Raw genomic sequence first — 11950 nt, 5'->3', positions numbered from 1 at the left:
TGTAGACATGCTCCAGATATGAGAGTTTCCATGAATAAAGGACATTCTCCTAAGGCTGCCTCTCAGAGCTTACCCCTGCTCTTTAAGATACAAAATTCCTCTCTGGTGGAGAAGATAGAGAAGAAAATGGACATTGCAGCCTTTCCAGCTGACTTCTTCTCATCCTGCGTGTTTCTCCGCAGGAAGGAGCAATTGATCCCATTATTCAAAAACTGAATGATGCCAATTCAATTATTTCAAAATCATGAAAGGCTCCATGTTGTTTCTCATACCAGCTTGGCTCAGTTCTGCCATACTTCATTCACTCGTCACCCTTGTTATAGGGTTTATTTTCTCTTTTTGTTATTTTAAAGCAACAACTAGCTTCAGTCTAACAGCAACAAGATACTGGATTTACAAGGGCTAGAGAAGTCAAAAGTTTACATTTCTCACACAGCCTGTTTTGTCACAGTATTGCAAGGGTCTTGCATCAGTGTCTTGTGTTAAGTAACCTTGGTGCTGTGATAGCTAGGCAACACAGGCAGTGGTAGCCTCTCTCTGAGCTGGCAAGTGGTTTCTGCTCATTAACGTAAATGCATCTGAGTTTTAAATCAAAATGAAATCTGGAACAGGAATCCCTCTTGGTGCTATTATGGCGAAATTTCTTACAAGAGACAGAATTTATTGTTACGATTACACAAGAGAAATAAAACTTGGCTAGGTATGAATTTAGCCTTTTTTGTTAAACAAAATATACCATGACTTGACATCCTTCCCCTAACATTAAAAATATATTTTCCATTAGTCTCTGAACTCTTCTGCTTTCTGTACTTGTTGCAAATATATATAGATTTGTTAAAGCTCCTATTCTCTCCCATATTGTATTGTAATACTTTCTTTGTTATTTCTCATAAGAACTACATAAAACCCTTTTTATGCATGAACGCACACTCATGAAACCGTGACCAAGTGCTGCATGAAAAATTAAGTTTACAAGCTTGATTTTTGAACTGTTGAGCACTTAGCTTTAGATGAAATCAATGGAAACTGCTGGTGCTTCTCTGAAAAAAAAAATCAGGCTCCATCTAGTTAATGCAGACAACTCGTGTACATAACTGGTGTGCACAGAATGCAAATCGTGTGCAGATCAGTACTGAGTGCCTCATTGTAGAAAGCCTGATTGACAACTTCTGTAAGTGAGGATTGCACAATGAGTCTCCCTCAGCAGGGCTGAGAGCCTCACCAGGCCTCTGGAAAAGGGGGGCAGGGGAATGCTGCTCTGCACCCCTAGAAAGGGTGGGGCCCTGGGTGGAAAAAGTGGGGCTGAACTATGAAGGCATCAATGCTGCGCCGCAACTCCCTTAGGCTGCCCTAGGTGCCACCCGGAAATTGGTGCACCTGCCCCAGACAGCCCTCAGTGCTGCCCCAAGCATGCTATGCTCTGGCAGCAATTTAAAGAGCCCAGCAGGAGCAGTATCCAGGAGTTGCAGGCCCTTTTATATCACCGGGCCCTCAAGGCAGTTGCCACCTTCCCCGCCCTCCCCCTCTCCCCCCCCCCCCCCCCCCCGTTCCAGTGAGCTTGATCTACCTGCAGGCACAAGGGTTGCACAGCTGGCCTTTACCCAGTAAAAGCAAGCACCAGTGTACAGTACATAAAATGTACTTATCTGACAGTAAATAATATAATAAATTCTAGTTTGTACAACACTTCGCCAACTGTGAAAATGGTTTTTCTCTCTTTGGAAAAACCCCCACAGATGATCAATATGTAAACTTGGAGTATTCCATAATATTCTCATTCATTCTCACACACACGCATGTTATTTTTCATTCAGTGGTGAGCCTTCATAACATAAAGCAGTGTTCACATGCAGTTGATTATAGTTTGATGGGCAACAGAGCAACTGAATGGAACTACAGTGTACACGGTGCCGATTACATTCCTGGGATCCCAAAGCACTTTCCAAGACAGAAATTGGAGCTATGGAACCTTATGTTCCACTGAAGTCAACAGGAGTTTTGCCATTGATTTTAATGGTAGCAGGACTAGGCCCATCATCCTTTTGTATGAGCCAATTGGTAGGGATTTAGCACTTACCAAATGGCATTTAGTCCATGCACAGTTTTGGGCATTCCAGCCTGTTTTATCAAGAAAGGAAACATTGCCAGGGCAGTGGACATATTCCATGCTCTGTAAAAATGTCATAAAGCCCTTAATGTCTACCTGGACAGCCACCAGAGACAAACAGAAAGGACCTTGGCTTCAATGTCTCATCTGAAGGATATTATAATGTCCTGGCCTCATTATTCAGAGCAGAAAAGGCCTTTGTCATGGTCAGATGCCTTTAATGTGTTTGGTATACTACATAAATTCAAACTAGATGGCTCATTTATTTGTTGGATTGCAGCTTTATTCAATCTAAATGAAGCCTTGGTATTTACTAATAACTTATGCTGTACCTTGTTTGTTTAAGAAAGCCACAAGTCAGGGCTGTCTGCCGTGTCCTCTCTTGTCTGTATTAACATCGGGCTCTGATATTTCAAGGACTGTTATCAAGGGGAGAAGAGAAGAACAACATTTAGTGTGTGAATATTTTTTTTAAATTTTATTCCAAGCCAAGAAAGTTCAGTGCTGCAATACCACAAAGATTCTCTGCATTCGAGAACTCCCATCTCCTGGTTACAAAGAACTTCACAAGCATTAAAAAAGTGTCAACAACAACCCAGCAAAGAAGCTCGATGGTATCTCCATTCATCAAGAAGGGGTAAACTGGAGGCATAGGGAGTTTGTATGACTTGCTCAAGGCCACAGAAAGATTGACTAAGCTGTGATCAGAGCCCAGATCTTCATCCCATTTCACACTAATATTCTTTACTGAAACCACAAAGGCAGCTATTAAACTATAGCAACATGCTAAACAATGAACATTCAAAATCAGACATGATTTGCTTCTCTGAAAGGTAATATATTCTTATAAAAAGTGTAATAACTTGACTAAAATGTAGAATATGTCTAATGTGTATTACATAGTTATTCCATTGTAGAATATTCTCTGCAATGATTTATTTTAAAATATGCCCTTAGTTCACAGTAATTCCACCCATGAGAAAGAAAATTGTGGGATAATTAACAGACCAGAAAGCCCCTGTCAAATGACCTCCAAAATACCATGAAAATTGCTTAAAACAGAGCAATCCTACACTCCAGAAATAACCTGCTGAGTCAAAACAAGCTAAGAAATATATATCCTCAGTTGCTATCAAGCTGGAAACATGAATAACCAGTCATGACCAAACCAAATTGTGATGGGGTATCCACCATGCACAGGACTGGAAGGGCTTCAGAGGGGTAGCTGAGTTAGCTGTAACAGGAAACACTTAAAAAACAACAGATACTAGTCTGTTGTTTTTTTAGGACTGGAAGGGGTTAAGCTGGCCAGGTGGGCCACAGGCTGCACCTGGAGGAAAAGCCAAGAAGCAGAAAATTGATTGCAAGGTTGCTGCTGGGCAAGGGCAGTCACTCCCTCAAAAGAGGGAGAAATGCTTGGATGCCACAAAGCCCTGTAGGCTGCAGTCAGTCCCTGGGAAGAGGGAGGGTTTGGGGCTGGTACACCCAGAGAGAGTGGGTACTAGGAAGCAGTCCAGGGAACAAGCAGTGAGTTCTGGGAGAGTAAAACCCAGAAGTGTTGGGTAATTTTGTTACCATGTCCCCTGGCAGTAAGTTCACAGAATGCAAAGGCATCACATAGAAGAAATACTTCCTTAATTCTTGTTTGTTTTAATCTGCTGCCTGTTAATTTCACTGGGAGACTCCTGCTTCTTGCATAATGAGTCAGGGCTATTTCTACTGTGCATATTTGAAGTGGGCTGTGTGATTCTATATGAACTATGGGCAAGTCTGTGTCACTAGGTGCTCCCCTGACTGCTTATCTGGTGCCTCCTCCTTGTCACTCCAGGATTAGCACACACAAGGCTGACTCCCCCTTCCATGGTTTTCATGTTGTCATTCTGATTCTTTCTCTTGTCTATAGCTCCTCTCTTTTCCCAGGAACCACAGTGTCCTCTTTGTGCTTCAGCCCTCTGGTCCAGTTACTCAGCATTCCTCCTTTCTGTGGTATATCGAAGCTGCAATACCAGCAGTCCCAGGTAGTCTTCTCATTTACTGTGTCATCCTTCAATGGCTAGGAGGGGAGCCTGGGTCAACCCTTTACTCCAGGTTCCAGTTCAAGGACCCCCAATCCAGCAGTTCTGGGCTTTTCCTTCCCTTCCCTCATTGCTCCTTCCCTGGATTGCTTCCAAAACTGGTTCCCCTCCTCTATCTGGGTGTTCCAGCTCCAACCTCTTCCTTCCCAAGGAGGGACTTCTCTTTCCCAGCAGCTGTTCCTGTCTGTTGCCAGTTTCCTGCTTGTGCAGGCCCTGCTGTCCCTGCACAGCTGTAGCCAGCCCTACTAGTAAAAAGTTGATCTAGTATATTGGAGTTGACTCTGGCCAATAGGAGCATTAACGTGTGGGCTACACGAACGTGTTCATTGCTTGTGACTGTGTAGACAGGTCTCACTATTTCCCCATTCCTGTTGATACAAATGGTGGATACAGCTTTAAAAAAAGTAGAAAATCATAATTCAAGTACTGAACACTGAAATCACTAATTTAGTTTCTTCCATGAAACAGGGTTGGGATTCTGTGGTGAACAGGAAGACAAGGAAGTGCTCTTCAGTCTTTTTGTATTAGGAGACAATATCTTCCTATCATGAGCTGCAAACTTTCCCCATGTAAACCATAAGAAACTGTAGGGTTTGGCGGAAGCCCAACTTTACACATCACACATGCTTCCTTTCAATAGCACAGTGAGAGAATTGCACTTTCCTAAGGTGCTGTTTTATATCCTCACGATCAAACATTTCATAACTTCTACAGTAAAGCTTCCAGTGAAATTAATTCTGACTCGCTTCTGTTGACAAAAATTTGGTAATCCTCTAATAAAAACATCCAATCTGTATCTGGCTTTTTCAAAGCACTTCATAACCTCATAATCCTCAGTTTTAATAAAAATCGGCAGGCTTTGGGAATAAGTCTTGCAAGTGACAAATAGATGACAACTCATCGGAGGGAATTCTGGGACTTGAAGATGGAATGTCAGTTTGTCCTTCCCTCATTTTGTTACAGTGTCAAAGATGACCAATTTTTCATTGTTTTTTCCTTAGCTGTTTTATTATTTCTGTACACTGTAATGTGAGGCCTTCCCGTCTGAAAAACCACCGTGGTATATTCTTGTATTTCCTGTTCTCCATCCTTCCTGACCTTTGGAGACAGGCATCCAAATATCAATCTTTGAGCAGTAGGTGATGCCAGACTTTCCCCACATATCTTAAGAATAGTTGGTTTTATCTTATTTAACTGAAATGCGAGACCTCATTTCATAGGACACCCCAGGAGCAACCTAATTTTGAATAAATGTGTACCACTTTCAGAAGGAAATGCTGCTCCTGGAAACTTCACTATATTTAATGGGATACTAATCACGTCTCCATGTACTGAGAGTTTAATGCTTTTCTGTAAGCAGGGGGCATTCCCACTCCTGCTGTTAAAAATATAGACTGAGCAGATCCAAATTTAACCCCTTCTTGGGGTTGTCTGTATTGTTAACAAACTAAACAAGCCTCAGAGGAAATTTTATCCTCAGCTTTGACTGTTCCTAGTGGCTTTCCTTTCCTAGCAGGACTCCTCTCTTTCTGTCCTTAATTCTCCCTTCCTGAGAGATACTCTAACTCTGCTTACTCCAAGGATGGAGCTGGTAGGACTCACCTAGTCTGACGTCAGAGCAGTCAGTAAAAGAGCCCTGAATCTCTATGCAGTGTCCTTAAACTTGATATTTTGTTATGCAGCTTCATACATCCAAATGAAAATTTGCAGAAAAAAAATCAGAATATATGCAATGCAGAAAAAAATCTTCTGGATAGATTATTCCTATTCTATTTTTGGTGATCCAATTTTATTATTCACTTAGGTGGAAACGTTACCCATGATGTGATTTCACAGGAAAATACATGCCTCTATGTAGGAGATTATTATTGTTCATGGGGGCTTAAGAGATGGAATATAACATTTAAAAATTAAAATCCTTTAAGAATTCACTTAGAAATGAAAGCATTCGTATTTACAGATTTCTACGAATTTCCCCATTGAAGTCTTGACCTCTTTGAAAGTACAAGGGAAAAAAGAGTTTAACTATTAATACTTCAAATGTCAAAGACTAGTTAAACTGAGAGAAGAAAAATCTTGTTTTTATAACACCCGTTCATTTGATCTTAAAACCCCCAAACATTCTCCATAAGGAAATGTAAAGAAGCGTGTATGCTTATGAAAGTTGCATATGGCCACCAGCTATTGTTAAGGTCAAATTGGAAGCTTGGAACCTTTGAAATTTCAGATCATAAATAGGATGCAGGATTTTGAATGTTAACTGAGACGACAACAACAATGATAATTAAACACACTGTTAAACTTCATTAGTCTCCCAGGGTTTAAATTATGCTTACAAATTAACACATTAGACTGAATACTGTTAAAAAGTGAGGAGCCACTTCACAATGAAAACTATTTTTCTTCCCCTGAGAAATATGTCTTTTAAAAAAAAAAAATCTCTCTCTAGAACAGGGGTCACTAACTTTTCAGAGGTGGAGTGCCAAGTTTTGACCCATTCACCTCTGTGTATGGGTCCGAGTGCAGGAGATACTTTCCAAAGTCAATAATAATGCTACTTACAGCAGCTTCATTAATAAATAAATTAAGATGCAGATCTTACCATTTAGTATGATCGTTGGTTTTGATGAGTTCTCTGATCTCAGGCTCATAGTTTGATACTTTATGCTGCACTCAAACCAGTCAATACTATGCATATGCAAAGAGCAATAGTTTTTTTCAAGATATGCAATAGTTATCCAACCCCTAGCTTCAACCCCCAATGGCAGCAATCCATCTGCCAACTCCAACCGCTGGCAGCAGCAATCTGCCCACCTACAGCTTCAACACCCCCACCATGTCTGGTCCCCACCCTGTCCATGGCTGCAATACTCCCCCTCCAGCCCGCAACCCACCAACAGCTGCAACACCCACTCCACTGGTCCCCAACCCACCCACCTGGGGCTTCAACATGCCACAGGAGCAACCAGCCCAGCCACCACGTGTTCTAAGCCTGAAATGCCGTCCACCCCACAACGCAGCCTCAGCCCCAGTGGAAGCCAGCTCCCAACATGTCACTGGCTGCCCGTCGCTGCAGCACCCCCCCTCCAATTCCCAAGCCAACCATGACTTCAACCCTCCCAGCCCCCAAGACACCCGTGGCTTTAGCATCCCCACCCCATCTCTGGTTCCCAAGCCTCCTGGGGCTTCAACACTCCCCACCCAAGTCCTCAACCCACCTGCCCCTTTCCCCAACACAGGTCCAAGCTGTCCCTGTCCCCATCAGCAGGAGAAGCCATGACACTCACCTTCCAGGAGCAGGAGGAAAGTTAGTGCTGATACAGAGGTGGGTGGGCTTAGATTTTTTTGTGCGTCGCCACATGGGCCCGCATGTTAAAGGAACAATGGCACAGACTCCCAGCTGCCAAGGGAGGAGGGGTGAGGCTGAGCTGGGAAATTGGCTCATGTGCCACTTGCCGCACGCATTCCAGGGGTTGCCAACCCCTGTGGTAGGTCTTTCACAGCTGATACCTATCTTCTTTGCTTTCTCTCCCCCTTAGAAAGAACATGAGTATCAGGACATACCCACTTATGTATAACTCAAAGATGCTTTGCACAAAATATCTCATATAACCTATCAATTTTAATGTCACAATCTGCTGGATCTTTATACCTTATTTTGGTGTATGTATCACTCCTGTATGTAAAGTTAGAAGTATGGCTTAAGGAATGGTTTATGGTTTTAAATGTGCAAATAAAAGCCATCAACGGTGTTTCCAGTGCTTAGACACCTCAGTGTCTGGGTGATCACCTGTAAGCAGCCTCTTTTTCCCTTTAAGTCTATGCAGTGGTTGGTCTTAGGAAAACATGTAACTACCTTAACTGATAGGGTCTAACTAAGTAATTTTCCATTGAAAGATGGAATGTAGAAACAAAGAATTCCTGCCCCAAAGGAACTATTTAGGATGCAAAGTTTTCAGGCTCTGTCTTTGGCTGGCATGAGATACCGAAGAAGGAGCCAGATCTCCCAAGGAGAAAAAGATCTTCCCTGGCTTGGAGATTTAGCTGAAATAAAAACAGTTTTGGGATAATTTTGTAGTAAGCTTTAGTGAGTTAGAACTAGCTGTGTGTTTTTGGTTATTTTAAATTTGTAATTTATTTTGCTCTGTCTGTTTTCACTTGCAACCACTTAAATTCTACTGTTTGTACTTAATAAAATCACTTTTATTTACTATGAAGCCAAATGTAAATAATTGTTACCTGGGGAGCAATCAGTGTATACATCCTCCTTTCAGTGTTAAAGGGGGCTTACCTGAATGATTTATTTGGGGTTCTGATCCCATTTGAGGGTTGGTTCCTAGAAGCTGTGCATGGAATTGCATTCTCCTCAGACCTGAAGTGATTCAGTGTCCGTATTGCTTTTGGTGGGGATGGTGATCTCAGCTCTGTGCCTTGGCTGGGTGAGACCAGGAGATCTGGCCCAGCAGTACTGGGTGGTGAGAAGCCACAGAGAGCACAGGGGCAAGTGTCAGTGGCTTTATCAGCACAGCAGGAAGTCCACTTGGGAAGACCCAAAGGGTTTTCTGTGATCGCATCCCGCCATAAGTATCTACATCATCCAGCTTAATTCTACATATTCGTGATTTCATAGAATCATAGAATACTAGAATTGGAAGGGACCACAAGGACTCATCAAGTCCAGTCCCCTGGCCTTTTTTACCAGAGGCCATAAATATATCATTATCTAACAGTAAAATGACCCAAACAATACATTATTCAAATTGTATATAAATTATACAAAATAAATTTCCTAGTAATTGAGCTCATTCCCTATATTTTCTTACACACACTATTAAGTTATACTGACAGATATAGATCTAATTTTTAGATGGATTATTTCCAGACAAGATTACTGAAGGACTTTCTCCCCCTCTTCCCACTCAAAGTGATTTTATTCCAATAAAGTACAGGAATTTCAAGAATGTTTTGAACAGGCTGACTGGCCTGCTCGCCAAGTCAGATGCTCATCAGTAAAGCCAGCTTGGAAGTCATGTGATCCTCTCCCCTGTTTTAGTAGAAATTAGTTTCCTTGCAGAACAGTATTTTTGCCTGTAGTTAGTTAACTTCAGTTCTCACTGTGCAGCATTCCCCGGGAAGCGAGAAATGTGCACAGCTTCTTTCCACTTTGTATTTATTTATTACAAATTTTTAAAAGGTGACTATTCCAGGCTCTCAGTGCCCCTTAATGTTCCTTTCATAACCACAAATTGTAACAGATAAAGCCAGCTGAAAACTTCACTATGCACCAGCTAACAGCCTTGTTGCTGTGCTGCTGTGGCTCAGAGCTCCCAACACCAGGAGCCAGCCCACAAACATAAAGGTCTCACGCTGGCTTCCACCTGCCTAGTTATCTGTTTGCAAGAAGCTTATTCCATGCAGGGTAACCCAATAGCCCTTCCGGTCCCACTTCTCCCTAAATGCATCATGAATTCTAAGATGAAATAGTAAGAAAAACAAACATGCAAGTTACACAGAAAATAACCACAGAGACAAAACCTCAGGCTTTACATTTCTGTATTAGCCACTTCCCTTCTCTAATCAAAGTTTTACCTGCTGCAGAACAGTTTCCCAACATGTGAATACCCTCCTCCGAGGGGATCCAGTGTCCTCAGACAGCACCTGGCTTACAGTTCTCCGTGTCTGGAAACTGTCATCACTTCAAACCCTTCCCTGGGTGTTGCTGTTTTCTCCCTCTTCTCCGGCTAAATTTGGTAACGCTGTTACAAGTAGCAGGGGAAACTTCCTCCTTAATTTTCCAAGACTGATGGTTTTCTTTTCAGTTTCAGTCTTTCCATTAATTTTAATGGCCCACCATTTCCCCCCCTTGAGTTATACAATGCAAGGTGCTGGGAGTTAAGTTTCCTGTAAGCAGAATATATGAGAGGTGCCCCACCCTACCTGATTGCTCCCCAGCATTGCTGTGAGATGATGCTACAGTTGCACCTGGTTACAATGACAATATTGCACACACAGATACATGCATCCATCCATAAGCACAACTGCAACAGGAATTGAATTTAACCAGATTCCCAAACTGGGAACACAGGTAACAAAAGGCAGCTAAAAGGCCCTCAGACCAAAGGGCCAGGTTAAGTTTACCTCCACAAGTTTGGTTAGTCTCTGGGGTGTGTCAAGATTATTCAGTGTATGTTTTTCCAGTTACAGACTAACTTGGCTACCCCTCTGAAGCTAAAAGATTTTTAGTTTGTTTTCCTTCCACTACCACTATAATCTCTATTGTGGTTGGATCAAACTGTAACCAGCTTGCTCTTGTACGTGCTCCATTTTCAGCCAGATAGAGAGTAAAGCTGTCAGCTGCTCTAGCAGGGGCAGAAAAGACAGAAGCAGACTGGGTACTAGTGCTAGATCAAGAGCACTATTACCACATGTGATTCCTGAAGATATTTTAAAAAGCAAAATAAATAAATCATCTAACCCATTTTCACACTGCATCACAACAATGGCGTTTACTCGGAGGACACCACTCAGCATTTCTTACTCAGGCTAACTCCTACGCTGATTTGAAGAGTCTCTTCACTGAATCAGGCTTTGCCTAAGTAAGGGTTAGGCTCTTGTTTTCTTTAAATTTATGCGAATTGCCACACCAGAGCAATGCAATGTTAGGTCACTCTGGTATTCCTTCCCAGGCTTTTGTTGACTAACATAATGAAAGGTCATAATACTACCTCAGCACCTCTATTTAATAAATAATATCTTATATAGTCACCATGTGAGCAAGCTCTTCTGAGTAACTTTGGATAATATAGTTTCTTGTGTTTTTCAGTCTCTCTCTCTCTAAAATATCTCTGATGATAGCCCAAGGTAGGTATTTCCACTTTAAGAACATAAGAACGGCCATACTTGGTCAGACCAAAGGCCCATCTAGCCCAGTATCTTGTCTGCCAACAGTGGCCAATACCAGAAGCCACGGCGGGAGTGAACACAACAGGTAATTCTCACGTGATCCCTTCCCTGTCACCCATTTCCAGACAAACAGAGGCTAGGGACACCATTCCTACCCATCCTGGCTAACAGCCATTGATGGACTTACCTCTAAGAATTTATCTAGTTCTTTTTTGAACCCTGTTAAAGTTCTAGTCTTCGCCACATTCCCTGACAAGGACTTTATTCTCTGACGTGAAGAACACTCGAAATACAGCATTTAGCGCAGTGAAACTAACCCTCTCTGATTACCCCCTTTATGCTTTGCTGGCCTCCTGCATGCTTCCCATTTGTAAGGTACATCAAGAAAACTTCTTCCTCATGCTATTAGCTCTTTGGCTTTCTTTTAGGGCTCAAACCTCAGCTGGTAGAAGTCCATGTAGTAAATATGAAAGTCAGTGGAGCTATGCTGATTTACAGCAGCTAAGGATCTGACCCTAATTTCTTAATTTTCACTTTACAATGGATTATAATTTACTCATATCTTAAGTCAAGTGTCAGAGCACTAAGTCTTGGTCGAGGACTCCCCCCTAGGAGGACGTCACCATTACTTAGCAGCTCAACCAGCTCATGTGCATTTCTGAGTTTCCCCATAGCTGCTAGCAAATTCTTCCTGATGCTGAGAAATACTTTCCTCAAACCCTATCTTGATGAGTGTGACAGGCTATCTCCTGCCCACAGGACTGGAGGGGTTAAGATGAGTAGGCAGGCTATTAATGCCACAGGCTGCACCTGGAGGAAGATCTGGGAAGCAGGGAATTGACTGCAAACAGGATAGTGCAGGAAC

At 42.3% G+C, this 11950-nt stretch overlaps 1 long non-coding RNA gene across 1 annotated transcript; it reads right to left on the bottom strand.

The window, feature by feature from the left end:
• Positions 1-1692: 1692 nt before the first annotated feature.
• LOC142829666 (uncharacterized) lies at positions 1693-10252 on the bottom strand. Its single transcript, XR_012904352.1, has 4 exons — positions 9772-10252; positions 7470-7716; positions 6785-6870; positions 1693-4550 (listed from the first exon to the last, which is right to left on the bottom strand). It is a non-coding gene; the product is annotated as an uncharacterized LOC142829666 (long non-coding RNA).
• Positions 10253-11950: the final 1698 nt, after the last annotated feature.

This window comes from Pelodiscus sinensis, chromosome 5, assembly GCF_049634645.1.
Source record: "Pelodiscus sinensis isolate JC-2024 chromosome 5, ASM4963464v1, whole genome shotgun sequence".
Lineage (NCBI taxonomy): Eukaryota > Metazoa > Chordata > Testudines > Trionychidae > Pelodiscus > Pelodiscus sinensis.
This window is presented reverse-complemented; position numbering and strand designations above follow the sequence as displayed.